Source organism: Dendropsophus ebraccatus, chromosome 14 (assembly GCF_027789765.1).
Source record: "Dendropsophus ebraccatus isolate aDenEbr1 chromosome 14, aDenEbr1.pat, whole genome shotgun sequence".
NCBI classification, from domain to species: domain Eukaryota; kingdom Metazoa; phylum Chordata; class Amphibia; order Anura; family Hylidae; genus Dendropsophus; species Dendropsophus ebraccatus.
Window position 1 is genome coordinate 54,817,545 of NC_091467.1, and position 18,066 is coordinate 54,835,610.

Consider the following 18,066-nt stretch of genomic DNA (forward strand, 5'->3'; position numbering starts at 1 on the left):
TTTCCTTTATGACCTGATTCCTGTTTACAGTCTGTTCCTGGTTTTGGCTTCAAAGATCTGTCAGAGTAATCTTTCTGTGTAAACGCACCATAAGGAGGAAGGAGGTCAGGAAGACGCAGAAAGAAAGTGTTGTGGAGGAGGAGGGGAGTGTTGGAGAGAAGGTACTGAAAGAGTTAAACAAAATGGCGCAGGAGGTGGAGAAGAGTGTAAGGGGAGAAAAAGGTGAAGATATTGAGGAACTGCCGAGCCCAGAGGTTGTAGAGACCCCTGAGTCTCTAAGGATTGAATGGTCTGAGTCAGAGGCGGAGAGTGGTGAGGGGGAAGAGAGAGATGATTTTTTTCGTCCCCCCAAGAAAACAGCCAGAGTGTCCCACGGTGATGACCTACAATCGGAGGTGGTGGAGATGCAAAATCGTTTCCAATCGTTATCTGAGACCGAAATGGATGTGGGCGGTAGCCAGGAAGTACCTGCAGAGACAATCAGCCGAAAAGTGAACTGAGGCTTATGTGTCTTTATAATTTTTTTCTTCCGTAGGGTTGTAAATGTGTTGTTGTGTTAAATGTCTGTGAGAATTTTGTCCTCCAATGTAAGGGTCTTCAGAAGTAAGATCAGGAGGAGAGCGGTGATGGAAATACTGGCCGGAATTGGCGCAGATATTATCTGTGTACAAGAGTGTGGGCTAGAAAGAGAACCTGGGAGGGAGGAGTGGACGTATGGACCAGCAGTGTGGTTAGTGTCTGGTCAAAGTAGAAATGATGGGGTGGGAATATTATTTAGGAGTTATAATTTTAATGTTTGTTCTTACACTGTTATAATGGAGGGAAGGTGTTTGCTGGTTTCAGTTGAGTTTTGTGGGATTAAATTTCGTTTAATCAATGTGTATGCACCTGTGAGGAGGGAGGAGAGGGTGACTTTGTTTGAAGCAGTTAGTTTTTTTTTTGCCTTTGGTGTGGGTGGGGGATTTCAATTGTGAGATTGAGGGAAATGTGGATGTGTCCGGTGATATGGTTAAGGGTACAAACCCACACACCGTATACGCAGCAAATACGCAACAAATACGCAACAAATACGCAGCAAATACGCAGCAGTTTGATGGTGAAGATTTAATGCTGAGTTAATTTATTTAGATCTAATCTGCTGCGTTTTTGTTGCGTATTTGTTGCGTTTTTGCTGCGTATTCGCTGCGTATCGCAGCAGTAAATACGCTGTGTATACGGTGTGTGGGTTTATACCCTAAAAGTATGTGTGTGGACTTTAATTTACAGGATATGGTGCAGGTGTGTGGAGTGGACCCTGTCCCAAACACATATTGCGCGGATAGTGGAAGGTATGAGTTTTATATCCAAGGGAATGTTGGGTAGAGGGTATATGCAGATTCCTGTTGCATATTCAGACCATGAGTGTGTGTTGTGTGAGATAGTCTTGGATGTTGAGTGTATAAGTGGGAGGGGAGTATGGAAATTAAATGTTAAGTTGCTAGAGGAGGATGGGATTGTTTCTGAGTATAAAGAGAGGTATAGGAAATGGTGTGAGAGAAAAAGTGAGTTTGAGAATATTTTGTGTTGGTGGGATTGGGTGAAGGAAAGATCAGGGGTGTTCTTTAAAAGGTATGGGTATAAGAAAGCAGCAGAAAGGAAAAAAAGGTATACATGGTTAAATAAGCGATTGGTATTTTTGAATAAATTAAAGAAGGGTGGTGTGGATGTGGAGAATGAGATTGAGAGTGTGAAAAGGGATTTGAAGAGTTGGATGAATAAAAGAGGGAGAGAAATAATGTACCAAGCGAAAGTGGATAAAATTGAAAAGGATCAAAAGTGTTCAAGATATTTTTTTAAGAAGGTGTTTGGAAAGAAAGAGGATCTGGTGAGAGTGTATGGGAATGATGGAAGGGTGGTGAGTGGTAGGAGTGTGCTTGGGGTGGTGAAAGCGTTTTATGATGATTTGTATGCAGTGAAAAAGTGTGATAGAGACTTAGAATCAGAAGTGTTGGCAGGGATTGATAGAAAGGTGGATACCAGAGAGTGTGGGAATTTAATGAGAGAGATTGGAATGAAAGAGGTAGAACAGACTATTGGGAGTATGGCGTTGAATAAGACTCCAGGAGAAGATGGTTTGCCTGTTGAGTTTTTCCAGACTATGTGGGATATAATAAAGGAGGATTTGATGAATGGTAGAATGGCTGAGGGCATCAGGGGCATCCAGACATTTCGTGGAGAAACATGGAGGTAAAATGAATTCCATGCGGTTCCATGCTATAGAAAAGGTCATACCATTACAGAGAGGAGGTGATAGGAGGAGCAAGTTACAACAGAGAGAAGCCTTTTGGATGTTCCAGCTTGGAACTTGCTCCCCGAAGGGGTTAAATCTCAGACGTGAGTTGCTACTACATTACTAGATTTATGAATGGATGCCCTCACAATGCCTCTTTATCTAAAACATTGTACAATATCTGTGACTTGCAGCTTAACCCTATGTATATAGTGTAAATAATGGCATATGGATACTGTTATATCCCAGTAGTATTGCTTTTAAACTGTTTGTGTTGGTTCTAATTCACTTTACCCATATAACATGTGTAGTTAATTAAGTGCTGACATCAGCAAGGGGTGGAGCATAGGGTTTAAAATCTAGCTCCATAGAGGGATACAACTCTCATGATTAAGGATGCGATAGCATCAGAAACGCGTTGACATCTATGTGTGAATACTAACTGATGTATCTGTGGTCTTATGGGTCCAAATAAAAATTGTTCATTTCACCTGCAACACGCTGGTCCTTTGTATCGTATTGGAGCAACAAACAAGCACCTGTTAGAGTGTGGACCGTGCGCGGCAGTTTCCCGGTGAGCTGGCTTCTACCTACTGTTGCATATATTACTTGCATCCAATTTGCCGTGCTCGTGGGGCTTGTATGGACTAAGGAACCCTTATCATAAGATGAGACCACAGCCTGTTCAGTGATAACATCTAAGCATTCACACTTTCTTCTTCCTTGCTACTGGGACTGTTTTTTTTTTTTGCCATTTACACAATGGCGGAGGCTGCGAGCATACGTTCCAGGTCAGACAAAGCAGCGGAAGCCTTTGCACAAGAGAGCACCATGGATCTGACTGAGTTGGAGTTCAGAGCAGACCTCAAAAAACTTGAAAAACAGAGGTCTAGTGAAACACGCCTGTGGTGGGATTACACAATGTTGGAAACATACCTGGAAAGGGACATGATCCCACGTGGATTGAGAATCAAAAAGATCCCAACCACAGTTTTTTCAGAGATCTTTGTGTGTGAATGGAACGCCCTACTAACCAGGTGCTCCTTGGATCTCATGCGATTGATCATCAGATACGAAAAAGAAAAGCATGAGAACACACAAGTGGAGCTAGAGCAGATGAAAGATGCCCTGGTTAAATACAACGTACTCACAGATTATGATACGTTGCTCAATCAGGTCAACAAACGTATTGAGGAGTTGGAGGACATTATTGCAAGACTAAAAAAAAGCAAATACCAACGTGACGCCTTTGATTATAAACATGAGCAAGTGTATGAGTGGGGCAGATGGGACCGGGAGAATCCCAAACCAAGGCCAATCTTGAAAAAGAAAAGAAACACAGCAGGTTCCACCGCTTCTACCCGCTCTCAAGCACATGTGAGTTTCACCTCCACAGATCTGGATACAACTGATGACCAGACGGATACGGACTGCATGGAAGCTACACCGGCCCCATCCTACTATAAAAAACCGCAAAGCAGCAAAAAACGCCGCAGGAGGGGGGGGCGTAAGCACAAGAGCCGCAGTACAGAGACAAGCCAAGAACCAGGGGGAGCATCCCAAGCAGAGACTGTGAGTGTCCTGAATCTTTCTAACACCGATCTCTCTCCAGATCAAATACAGGTACTTACGTTGGGTCTGAACTTTGCACCAGTTCAAGACTTTGATTTATTCTCTACTGTACTTGATGTCAACAAGTTTGTACGGGACTTAACAGTGAAAAAACACTTTTTTGGTGAACAAAATGTGGTGAAAAATCCTAATAAATATGTGGGCGCAAATGTACATGCTGTTAATGAATTTTGCAATTTGAAATTTAATGAACAGTTAGCACTTGCTGACCTATTAGATTTAGATAGCAATGACGCCAGTGAACATGTGTTGGGACGCCATATAAATTACCAAATGTCCAATCCTGCTTATTACCCTGTTCAGGATAGAACTCCTTCCATGGAGCTTTTCCAGGACAGGGTCATATACGAACTTAAATTGCTCTCTGAGTCCTCATCTGCATCTCGTCGCAACAATCTCACCACCAGACAAAAAATTGCCATACAGGAATTAAAAATGATGGACCAATTGGTCATTAAAAAGTCAGACAAGGGTGATGTAATTGTTGTTATGGATGCAGTGATGTACAAACAACAGATGCTGACACTTGTTAATGATGCCTCTACATATTTACCCTTAGATGCAAATCCCCTGAAAAAATTTGAGCTGGAGTTAAAAAAACTACTATTAGAAGGGGCTGCATTAGGGGTATTAAATGACAGGGAAGTTGAATTTTTATGCCCGAAGGACCCGAATACCCCTGCGTTGTATGGCCTTCCCAAAACCCACAAGGGTCTCAATCCACCGCCTATGAGACCCATTGTGTCGGGCAGGGGATCGCTGGGTGAGCGGCTGTCATCCTGGTTGGATGATGTGTTGCAGCCACTGGTCCAGCGCACCCCTGGCTATCTCAAGGACACGGGGGCTGTATTGCAGGCCTTTGCAGATTTCAAGTGGGAGAGTGACCTCCATTGGCTGGGCATGGATGTGGTGTCATTGTACACCAGCATCCCACATGACCTTGCAATGGAGGCACTAGACCACCACCTTAAGAGACATAGTCCCTATGATGAAAATTTACAAACATTCATTAAATCTGTGGCATGGTATCTGATGACACATAACTATTTCCAGTGTTATGATGTGTACTATTTGCAGCTGGCTGGAGTTTCCATGGGGGCCAGACATTCACCATCCATGGCAAACCTAGCCATGGCCTATTGGGAAGAAAGGTACATACACACGCATGACAATCCGTTTGCAGAGTTCATAATGTGGTATTGTCAGGACTGGCAGGCGTAGACAAGACAAGAGACAGTGACCCTAGATCTGAACCCACCCACTGTCACCTGCCTACTTGCCTCGGTCGACCCTAAACGGTCGCGGACAACCACAGAGTCGGTCCCTACACTGCGTAGGTGAATACACAAAACGTAGACAGACAAACAAAACACAATGGAGGATAGTCAACTAGCAGGGTCAAAACCAAACAGACAACGCAGTACAAAATCAGAAGGAGAGCGGATAGTCAAATGTCAAGCAAGAGGTCAGAACACGGGCAGAGCAATAGCAAGGGGATTAGGACAGGGAACGCTGGGAAAGGAGTAGGGGAGCTGGGACTAGTGACAACTAATAGCCAGCGGGGAACTGAGGATCTGACTGCTTTTTATCCAGGGTTAAGAGCTTAGGTCCAGCAGCTGATTGGAGCAGCCCTGATTCCAGCACCAAGCTCAGCTGAACAGACCTAGCAGTGCAGTAACCCCTGCACTGCCAGAAGTCTCACAGGCAAGGCAGGTGTGGCTGAAGTAAAACACAGTTCAGACACAATTCATATGAAAACACAGACAAAAATTCAGCGCTTCCTCGGCCGCCTGGCACAGACCGAGGAGCGCAAAGTCACATTCCTAACAGGTATGGCAGGTACATTGATGACCTGCTGCTGGTTTGGAGTGGTCCTGTACCTGCCATACCACAATTTCTGGAGTATGCCAACTCCAATCCCTGGTCCCTTCAATTCACTCATGTACACCACGACAAACAAATTGTATTCCTCGATCTCATTCTGGAAGCTATTCCAGATGAGATTGTAATTACTAGAACTCATAGGAAGCCCATATCGGGCAATATTACTTTACATGCTCATAGCAGTCACCCGCCTCATACGATCAAATCCATTCCAGTGGGCGAAATGATACGCATGAGACGTAATTGCAGTACATACGAGGCATATGACAGGGAATGCAGCATCAGTAGGGATAGGCTTCGCCAACGGGGCTATCCTGAATGGATGATACGTAGGGCCAGGGGGAGAGTGGACAAAAAGGACAGACATGATATGATATTGGGAAAGAAAAATAAACATAAACAACAGGTGACAAGAAATATACCAACATTAGTAACAAGATACAGTCCGCAATTCAGGAATGTAAAAAACATCATTCAGAGAAATTTACATATCTTACAGGGAGATCCGGTGTTGGATGAAATTCTAAAAGATGGGTGCAACATAGTCTCTAGACGTGCAAGAACACTGGGTGATGTGCTGTCCCCTTCAGTACCAAGGACAAATATTCCCCCACAAACATGGCTCTCATGTAAAGGGTTTACAGGTGTGGGAGATGTAGTGTATGCCGTTATGCCACACAAGTCAAATATTACAGTGATAATGATAATAGGCAAAGGTTTGCCATTAAACAATTTTTGAACTGTGATAGTGATTTTGTGGTTTACGCTATACACTGCATAGAGTGCAGTCTCATGTATATAGGATGCACAACTAGGCGTCTCCGTACACGTATATTGGAGCATTTGTATGACGTAAACCATAGCACCACTAGGAACCTATCAGGGGCATCCAGACATTTCGTGGAGAAACATGGAGGTAAAATGAATTCCATGCGGTTCCATGCTATAGAAAAGGTCATACCATTACAGAGAGGAGGTGATAGGAGGAGCAAGTTACAACAGAGAGAAGCCTTTTGGATGTTCCAGCTTGGAACTTGCTCCCCGAAGGGGTTAAATCTCAGACGTGAGTTGCTACTACATTACTAGATTTATGAATGGATGCCCTCACAATGCCTCTTTATCTAAAACATTGTACAATATCTGTGACTTGCAGCTTAACCCTATGTATATAGTGTAAATAATGGCATATGGATACTGTTATATCCCAGTAGTATTGCTTTTAAACTGTTTGTGTTGGTTCTAATTCACTTTACCCATACAACATGTGTAGTTAATTAAGTGCTGACATCAGCAAGGGGTGGAGCATAGGGTTTAAAATCTAGCTCCATAGAGGGATACAACTGTCATGATTAAGGATGCGATAGCATCAGAAACGCGTTGACATCTATGTGTGAATACTAACTGATGTATCTGTGGTCTTATGGGTCCAAATAAAAATTGTTCATTTCACCTGCAACACGCTGGTCCTTTGTATCGTATTGGAGCAACAAACAAGCACCTGTTGGAGTGTGGACCGTGCGCGGCAGTTTCCCGGTGAGCTGGCTTCTACCTACTGTTGCATATATAGAATGGCTGAGAGTATGAGGAGTGGTATTGTGGTTTTAATATATACAAAAGGGGATGCAAAGGATGTGAGGAATTGGAGGCCGATAACTTTATTGAATGGAGACTATAACATTTTCTCAAAAATTATAGCGAATAGGATGAGAGGTGTGATTGATCAGGTGATTGAAGAAGAACAAGTGTGTGCAGTGCCAGGAAGAAGGATAAGTGAAAATTTATGTTTGTTGCGGGATATGTTATGGGATGGTATGAGTAGAAAGCAGGAGATTAGTGTGGTGTCGATTGATTTCGAAAAGGCGTATGATTGTTTGGCGAATGAGTTTTTGTTTAAAGTATTGGTGAGAATGTGGTTTCCAAGTGATTTTGTGAATGTAGTGAGAGTGTTGTATAAGAATGTGTTTAGTAAAATACAAATAAATGGATGGGTGTCTGAGAGAGTGGAAGTGCGTTCGGGGGTTAGGCAGGGATGCCCTCTGTCCCCTATAGCATTTATTTGTGCTATGGAGCCTTTATTGCAGTTAATTCGTAAGGACAAGGTTTTGAGGGGAATGAGGATTCTTGGGAGTGGAGGTAGAGAAGCCAAAGTTTTGGCATATAAGGATGATGTTTGTGTGGTGTTTGAGTCTGCAGCAAGTGTGAGGAGAGCGAAATTGTTGGTAGCGTTTTTTTGTGGAGCGTCTGGTTTTAAAGTGAATTGGAATAAGAGTAAGTATAAATGTTTTGGGAGTATTGGTGAGGGTGAAGATGTGGGTATAGAGAGGGTGGAAGGTGCAATTCAAGTGTTAGGGGTTAAAATGGATGAAAGTTTGAATGGAAGACAGAGTTGGGACGATGTGTGTAAGAAAGTGTCAAAAAAATTAAATTTTTGGAGATTGAGAGATTTGACAATGGTGGGAAAAGTGTTGATAATCAAAAGTGTAATATTGCCAATTTTGCTGTATGTGGCAGTGGTTTTTCCACCAGGGTATAGAATGGAGAGAAAGGTGAAAAGGATTTTGTTTATGTTTTTGTGGGGTACGAAAATGGACCGAGTAAGAAGAGAGATTGTGATGAAGGATTGGAGGAATGGTGGGTTAAATTTTCCAAACATTGAAGTGTATCTGGGGGTAAATGTAATTTTTGTGGTGAGAAGGATGATGAGAGGGGAGCAGAATTCAGCATGTATGGTAAGATATTTAGCAGGGAGAATGTTGTGTAAGGTAGAATGGATGGAGAGAGATCTGCGAGTTCCATATGCATTTGAGAGTCCAAGTTGGTATGTGTATGTGGAAAGGTGTTTAGTTAATTTTAATTTAGTGGGAGTGCGAAAAGAAGTGTTGGAGAATAAAAAGAGTGTGATGAAGTTTATAAATGGGAGGGAAGTTGAGTGCCCAATCAATATGGTTAGAGGGTTGGATGTGAGTAGGGTGTGGAGGAGTCTGGAGACTGAGGGCATATCAAACCGACAGAAGGAGATTGTGTGGCAAGGGTTTCATGGGGCGTTACCTGTGAGAGAATTCCAGAGGAATCGTGGGTTGGGGAGAAGTGAGTTGTGTCCTAGGGAAGGATGTGGAGGGATTGAAAGTGTGATGCACTTATTTTGGAACTGTGATAGAGCGCAGTAGGTTTGGAAGGGGATAGGGCCTTTATGTAAGGAGTTGACTGGGATAAGGAATTTTTCGTATCAAACGGTTTTGTTTGGGTTATATTTGATTGGGAGGAGGAATAGTAGAGTGTGGTTTGTGCTACTTGCTATAATTAAATAAGTTCTTTGGGATGTAAGGAACTTATATGTGTTTAGGAAAAAGGACATTCCAATAGAAGGATGTTTAAGAATGATTTTGAGTAAATTATATGTAGTTTATTTGTTAGATAAGCAGAGGGTGGGGGAGGAGGATGCCGAAGGGATATGGAAGTTCCTGAAGTGGAGGCATTTGGTGAAGGTGTAGGTTTGGTGGGAGTTATGTTTTATTTGTATTTGTTTTTGAAATTGCTTGAAAATAAAAGAACTGGAATGAACCTTATGATGAGTATGGGAAAATTCAAAAAAAAAATCTGTTCTTATCAGTTTAATATCTGATACGTCCCCTATCTGGGGACCATATATTAAATGGATTTTTAGAACAGGGAGATGGAAAAAGAGCTTGCTCTGTCCTCTCCAGGCATTGACCTGGTATTGCAGTGCCTCCAGGTTCAGTGCACCCCCTAATGAGTTGAAGAATGAAGAAAACAAGACGGCTGCACCTGAAACTGTGTTGCAAGAAACATCCCTCGAATGTGGTGCGCAGTTGGACCCCGAAAAAGTAGCCTGAGTGTTGCTAAGAAAAGTTTGTCTGTCCAAGACTTGCTGGCCTCTGTTGCCATGGCAACCAACTGCCAGAGTTGTTTACAACTTGGCTGCCGGGCCAGTGCTGGTGATGTCATCGCGGGACATGATGTCATCAAGGCTCTGCTGATATACACAGCTGCCAGCAAAACAAGCAGCTCAGTTGCAGCCGGTCAAGCAACCAAGCAGGTAGGTGGAAAGGTAGGTGCCGTTTATTAAACCGTTTCCTTTGGATTTCCTGGTGGCCAATGTATCCTGCTGATGCTGCCTACGGCTCCAGCTGGGAGAATTCACCCTCCATGTTCTTTGATAAATAAATACTAAAAAGTAGCTAGCTAGCCACAGAGACAGACAGCCAGCCACAGAGATAGCTGCATGTATGCCAGCCAGAGACAGAGACATGTCTGCCATCCATCAGGTGGAAGCAGACGCAGTGTGATTGGGGGTGGAGCTATGCAGATTTGAGAGCAGAAAGGAAGACAGAGGCAGTGCTAGGCACTAGGAGATGCAGTGTGACAGCACGTCCGGGCCGCCATCTGAGAGGGTGGAGCACATAGGGTATGGCTTCTCCTTAACAAGAAGCACCGGGTGTCCGAGAAGGGGACTTTTCGGCAAACCTTTGTGGCCATCGCTTCTCGGCCTTTTGGCTAAGATCAAGAGAAGAGGATCATCCTGCTGGTGGAATGGAGTCACAAGGCATCCGTAACACTGTGCGATTTCTGGTGAAGCCAGACTGCAACCGCAGATATGAGCTGGGAACCTTCGTTCAAGTCGTCCTTTTTAGGATGTTGAAGCTGAACGCCTCTGAGATCTTCTGCCTTCAAGACAACGCTTCCCAAGGGCTGTTCAACGTCTCTTTTGAGACGAATTCTCAGTGCCTCTCAATCTTTGAGAAGTGCAAGGAGCTGATAAAGAAGCAGGAGCTGAAGGACTTCATCTTGCTGCCGCTGTTCCAGATGGATGAGAAGCCCGTGACCGTCCACCTCTACAACCCCTTCACTGAGCTGGCTCATGTGGTGGCCTTTCTTCAGAGATATTGCAGCAGCGTCAGAGGAGGCACTAAGCTGAGGAACTGCTTCGGGATCCCGAATGGCAAGCTTCGTTTCTGGGTGCGGTTTCGTCCAGACCCTGATGGCATTGGGGGGATCATGAATCCACCTGCTAGCCTGTAAAAGAGCTTACTATGGCCCAGGCTTTTGCTCGTATGCCACCTCTGCTTTTGCCTCCACCATTGCAGATAGCGCCAGTGACCCCTTTGGCATCTGACCGTGCTGCTGATGCGAGTCCAAGGCCGCTCATTGTTCCTGACTCCGGAGCGGTTGCTGAGGCCTCCCCTGCCCAACAGCAGATTGAGTCCGGCCCACCTTCGCTGCCTGCCTCCACGGATGACAACATTGAAGAATTCCAGCCCCCGATGCAATCTGATGGTGAGGAGGCCAGTGCTGTCATTTCCTGGGCTGACACTGACACATCCGACAGTGTCCTACCTTCGTCCTCTGGCATCGTGTTTCCGCCCACGCCTGCAGCTGACCAGGACCAGCAGGGCTTCACGCTTGTACGAGCTTGTCGCAGGCAATGTAGGGAGGGTACGGGCCCTCCTAAGAAGAAGCTGATGGATGCTGCTCCCAGTGCTAATCGTTTCAGCATCCTCTCCTGTTCGTCTGAGGACGACACTATGTCTACGGCTGAAGCTGAGATACCCTGTCATCAGGCTCCGATTTCCCCCTCTGCAGAATACCTGGATTCGGCCGGAGTTTTTCAGCTGAAGGAGGTATGTTGCTTCCCAGAAGCGCAGACTTAACTTTTGTCACTTGACTGTATTTAGTTTACCTGCTTTCCTTGCTTTACCATGTTCAAGATTCTTTCCCTTAATGTTAGAGGCTTGGCCTCTAAAGTCAGGAGAGCAGCTATTTTAGATTTTTTGAGTACTCAGCCTGTAGATGTTATTTGCCTTCAGGAATGTTCATTACATACTCTGCCTTCTGATGCTGAATGGACACATGGGCCTGCATTCTGGGCTCCTTCAGATGCTTCAAGGAATGCTGGAATAGGTATTTTGCTTAAATCTCAGCTATTACATTGTTTGCGTCATACAGTTCTCATACCGGGACGCTTGCAGCAGTTAGACTTGGAATTCTCTGGTGTCCCCTTGAGATTGTTAAATGTTTACGCTCCTGCTCAGAAGGCAGAACGAGTGGATTTTCTCACTAACCTGCGTTTTTTCCTACCAGGCACCTTACCTACTATTCTTACAGGTGACTTTAACTGCATCATTGACACTAGAGGGCGCTGTGGGACTACTAATGTGTCACATGTGGATAGTACTGGTAAACTGCTGGTTTCTATTGTACAAGATTTCTCCTTACAAGATGTTTGTACGGTTTATAATTCAAATGACATTGTTTTCACCTATTTTGCTGATAGAGGTACGGTCAAGTCACGAATTGACTTTATATTTGCTACGGCTCATTTCCAAGTTGTGGGTTACAATCACATTGATGTGGGTTTCTCTGACCATGTGGGGTTACTTGGTACTGTGTCCTTACAAGGGGCGGTGTTGCATGGTAAGGGATTCTGGAAACTCAACAATTCACTATTGTGTGGGCCTGATGTTTACAGTTTATTTGCCAAAAAATTTGATATGTGGTATGCTAAGGCACATACTTTTGACTCACTTTTGCTTTGGTGGGACTGGGTGAAGGGTGAAATTGCCTCTTTCTTCAAATGTTATGGTAAAAGTGTGGCCAGACAGCGCCGACAACAATATGTCAAAATGGTCAATAGTTTAGTGCTGTTAGGTAAACTAAAGCAGGATTGATGTGGAAGACGAACTGACTGCTGCTAAACAAAGGTTTAATGATTTTCTTGCTGACAGGGGTAAACAAATCATATTCCGTTGGTCAGTTGAAGAACGGGACTCTTTAAATGTCTTGGTCAATCTACTAGATGAGCAAGAGGGAGACAACACAGGTATGTTACCATCTACACTGCGCCTGAAATCTAAGAATTTTCCACAACTTTCTCAGTCTCCGGAAATAGATATGTTTGTGAGACTAGTGAAAAAAGATCTTATGAACATTCCGGAGACTAAAAATTATGACAATCTAACGCGTGAACAAAATATGTCTTTAAAAGACATGCGTAAATGGAAGGATGTTGTCTTTAAACAATCAGACAAAGGTGGGAATGTGGTTGTATGGCCGGTGACCCTATATGAGCGGGAGATGTTTCGCCAACTTCGAATGACAGACTGTTACCGTAGACTAACCTTCAACCCTCTAAACAAGTATAAAGTCGAACTAACCCTGATGCTGGATGAGGCATTGGAAAAGGGCATTTTTACAAAGAAGGAAGTTGAAGCCCTTATTCCAACCAACCCTACAATAGCCACTATCTATCTCTTGCCTAAAGTGCATAAAAACGACAAAGTCCCACCGGGCCGACCAATTGTGTCCGGGTCAAATAATCTCTGTGAGCCGATCAGCAAATTGATTGATCATTATCTTCTTCCCCTGGTAGAGACATTACCCTCATATATTAAGGATACCAATGATGTTCTGAGGAGAATTGACGGCCTCCAACTGGATGATAACATGATACTGGTGACTTGTGATGTGGAATCACTCTACACTTCAATTAGACATCAAGATGGCATCAACGCGGTAAGACATTTTCTTTTAAGTAGTAATCTCTCAAGGGATCTTGGGGACTTTCTACTACAGGCCTTAAATTTTGTGTTAACACACAACTTCTTTGTCTTCAAAGAGACATTCTACCTACAGCTCCAGGGAACGGCTATGGGGGCGTCTTGTGCGCCCTCATATGCCAACCTTTTCCTGGGGCTGTGGGAGAGGTCCATTTTTCTCACCGACCCCGTGCCGGGCATCGAGAACGTGGCCTTTTGGGGCCGGTATATAGATGACGTTCTCATGATCTGGCAGGGGTCGGTGGACAGCCTGGAGACATTTATTGGGTTGTTGAATGATAACAAGCTCAATATCAGGCTGACACACCAGATTGGACAGGGCTCAATAGATTTCCTGGACATACATATGGTGGTGAAAGATAATGGATTTATTTCTACAGACCTATTTCGAAAGAAGACCGCTGCGAATACCATATTACATGCGAAATCTTCACATCCAAATCACCTGATACGAAATATTCCGGTAGGCCAATTTTTACGTGCGCGACGCCTGTGTTCGGATGAAGCTGACTTTGAAAAACAGGCGGCTGATTTACGATCCCGTTTCACAGAGCGTGGGTACAGTCAGAGGACCATCAATCGGACCTACTACAGAGCTAAAAGACAAAATCGACAGGAGCTATTGCAACCAAAAATGAAGGTAAGGACACGTGATCCTGAACTGAGGATGATTATCGACCATCATACCAGGGTTAATGAAGTAAGGGAGGTAATCAATCGATACTGGCCAATCCTACACAGTGACCGGACCCTTTCGATGATTTTACCAGACAGGGTGGCAATGTCTTTAGGCGATCCAAAAACCTGAAGGATACATTAGTACACAGCTACCACCAGGGTAATACCCTCACAAGAGCTTTTGGTGGCAGGGGACCAAAGTGGGGGTGTCTTAGCTGTGGACGCTGTGTGGCCTGCCCCAATATTGAAAGGACGGAATCTTTCTGTGGTGCAGGAGGTCAAAAATCTTTTCGGATTACACACAGCATTGAGTGTAGTACCAGGGGTGTGGTATATTATGCCACATGCCCGTGTGGGAAGATCTATATTGGCATGACTAGCAGAGAGCTTAGGAGGAGGGTGAGGGAACATGTCCTGGACATTATGTCAGCACAACATGGGGATATTTCCCTCTCTCTGAAGCCCCTGGCGCGTCACTTCAAACTCAAGCACAATTGTGATTTTTCTCTTTTAAAAGTGAAGGGCATTGACCGTGTGTACCCCACAATCAGGGGAGGAGAATGGAAGATGATCTTGGCACAACGGGAATGCATGTGGATTGAGAGGCTACGTACCCTTGCACCCTTGGGGCTAAATGAAGTGAATAGCTTTGGAGCATTCCTGTAAGTATATATATTTATCTTTTTGAATATGTCCCCCCGGCTTTTGGACTTTCTTGGTTATCTGATGAAGAATATAGTGCTGTATTATATCTGTTTTTTACTACACTTTTCGTGTATAAGCAGAGTCTTTGAGTATTTCCTTCGGTTGTTTTTATTAGGGTTATCCCCCTCTGTTTTAATTATGTTTTTATCTGTATTATTATTATTAATTGGCAGCTGATATATGCACTAGGACAGGTAAGCGACCAGTAGCGCCACAAGTAAGGCTCATTTGTGTGTTTTGTGTGGTTTGTGTGTTTTTTGTGTTTTGATCATTATTACGCTCTTGGTTTTTTCTCTTTTCAGGGGGGATATACAATAGCATGAGAAGACCCTGGAGAGGAAGTTTTTGTGGATCCCTATAACGACACCATATATTTTTTTAAAACATATTTTGTTGATAAACACTATTAACATAGTTTGGCACTTTGCACATCACTAAGGTTTGTTTTTTCGGTCACGCACTGCGCACTTAGCATTTAAAAAAAAAAAAAAAAAAATTAAAAAATTATTATCAATATGTGTGTATATATAATGAATTTGTTTTAATTATGTTATATAATTATATCACTAATTATGTTATTTATGTATATTATGTATATTTGAGTATCAATTTTGTTTTTCACTGTTGCTTTGGCATCCAAAGTATATTCATATTATCATGACTATTAGTATAGTTCTGAATATCACATCTGTATTTCACTGTTGCTTTGGCATTCAAAGTATATTTATATTATCATGATTATAGTTTAGATAAATATTATAGAGGCATTAATTATGATTGCACTTATGCACTTTCCATATGTATATATTTTTACGGTTAGGATTTATGGTGTGTATATAAATGTATTGGTGATAATTATAGGTTTTTTATATATTATAGTATATTTGGTAAAAGCCACTTGACCCAATAGAATTGCATTTAGCAATAGAGTCCCCAGTGCTAAAATACGCATGCGCCAATCTATGACGCGCTACGCGACGCCGTGGGACGTGGAACGCACGACGTTGCGTAATCTCGCACGTCATTACGGCCGGGTGGGTTGATACGTAGGTGAGACGCACGTCTCTGTGCGTCATGACGTAGGCGGCTGGGGCTGGCATTACGGGTGCCGTGTGCGCCGGGACGGGTCTGACATTAGGTGAGTGACGTCTCCCGATATAGGTAGCACGGGCGATGATGAGGCCCCACAGGTGTACGGGATTAGTATCAGCATGCCCCCTTTCTTTCCTCTATATAAATCACTGGGTATGAGTCCGGTTGACTCCTCCCCTTCCGGCGTCTCGGCCATTTTACTACACGTGAGCCTGGTATCTACATGTTTGTGGCGTAAGTGAACTAATATACTACAGGTGTGCATTCATGTTTATGTGTGTATATATAGCTGTGCTAGATGTATTGAGTCCATTAGCTCCTGATGAAGTGAGCGAAACGTACGTCGGGCTTCTATGCTAGACATCAGCATTGGCCTTGTGGTATAGGTAACATTTACTTTTCTTTTCCTTTGGCTTAGTAGGCTGATTATTTCATCTACCTGCTTAAGTTATATCTACTCATCAATCTTTTGGGGTCACATACAGTCTCCCTGATATATGATATATGTATATATATATTTGTTTGATGTATATGAGTTTTTTGAAGGTATTATACCCATGTATGACTTCCTTGTATTAGCAGTTTTCCTTTGTACCATACACTTAGTGACCACTAGATGTCAGTATTGCAGTATATTTCAATTATAGTTATTCCATCTTTATTTATTTATTATCATTATGATGCCATGCTGATGTTTTCCTCCCCCTCTGGTTTTGACCTCTGTGTTCTATCCCATACATTATTTTTAATTCATTTTTTATAACTATCATGTGAATATAATAAAGAATTTTTGTATACCCTTTCAATTCTGTGCAATTTCTTTGGTTTTTGTTTGTCACTTTGTTGCACTTAGTATTTATTAGGCAGGACTTTGTAGGTTGTCTAACTCATATTCCGTGCTAAAGTACGGCACGTGGAGGAAGGTGAGCAGTGTACCAGGTATTTCTTCAAAAAATCAGTCCGTACAGCATCTGTTATCAAATCTGTTCTGGATAAGAATGGGACTGAGGTACAGGGCTCCAATGTGGGACCCACTGTCACCAATTTTTATGCGGATTTGTTTGTTAACCGTGATTGTGTTTCAGAACCTGAGATGGAGGAATATGTTTCTGTGTTGGATACTAGGGTCCCAGAGGCTCAGGTTCCTTCTTTGACAACACTGGTGACTGAGGGGGAGGTTCTGGATACATTGAAGGGCATGCAGAACAATAAAACCCCTGGTTTGGATGGGATATCTAAAGAATTTTATATTACTTTTTGGGATATTATTAAGGTGGTGTTTGTCCAACTCATCCAGCTTATCCTTTCTACAGGGGTGCTTGCTCCTTCCATGAAGGAGGGAGTTATTACTCTGCTTTACAAAAAAGGTGACCATCGGGACGTCAAAAATTGGCGTCCAATTACCCTACTTAATGTGGATTACAAGGTAGTTGCTAAATTGCTTACAACACGTTTAAAAACTGTTTTGCCAGACCTCTTTGGGCCTGCTCAAACCTGCGCCATACCTGGCAGGCGTATACATGAGAATTTAATATTGGTTAGAGATATTATTCACCACGCTGTTTCTACAAACTGTCAATTGGTCCTTACTTCTCTGGACTTACAAAATGATATTGTTATATATGACCATTCTCCGATTACTTTAATCCTAAGTGATTCTTACCCTGAAGGAACAGACATTATTTGGAGATTCCCAGCAGTTTTAGCTTCAGATGAAGTCTTCAAAAATCTTCTTAAAAAATGGTGGTCACAGTTTTGCGACACTAATTCGCAACATACCACAACTCCTATACTGTTCTGGGAAACTGCCAAAGCTGTACTAAGGGGCAATATAATCTCTTATCTCTCTGCACGTAAAAAAGAAGCGACCACCTCTTACAATACTCTTACTACTAAACTTCGTAATGCATACACTACCTTCTTATCTTTACCTTCTGAACAAAATAAATCCCTTTGGTGTATAGCAAAAAAGGAATTTGAATTAGCTCAAGAAAAACTTAATAATTTATATAAAGATCACTATTTTTCTCGTCTTTATAAATATGGTAATAAAACAGGAAAATTATTAGCTAACTTGGCAAAGAGTAAACGCCCTATTTCCCATATCAAAAATATGAAAGATCATAATGGTTTATTACATTCTGATCCCAAAACTATTTCTAATATTCTTCAAAAATTTTACCGATCCCTTTACTCTTCTGATCTTATAGATCCTTCATTGGGTCAACAGTT

At 42.9% G+C, this 18,066-nt stretch overlaps 1 non-coding gene across 1 annotated transcript; it reads left to right on the plus strand.

Annotated features, from left to right (window-relative positions):
• The first annotated feature begins 9,344 nt into the window (after positions 1 to 9,344).
• On the plus strand, positions 9,345 to 9,534 carry LOC138773552 (U2 spliceosomal RNA). Its single transcript, XR_011360184.1, has one exon. It is a non-coding gene; the product is annotated as a U2 spliceosomal RNA (small nuclear RNA).
• Positions 9,535 to 18,066: the final 8,532 nt, after the last annotated feature.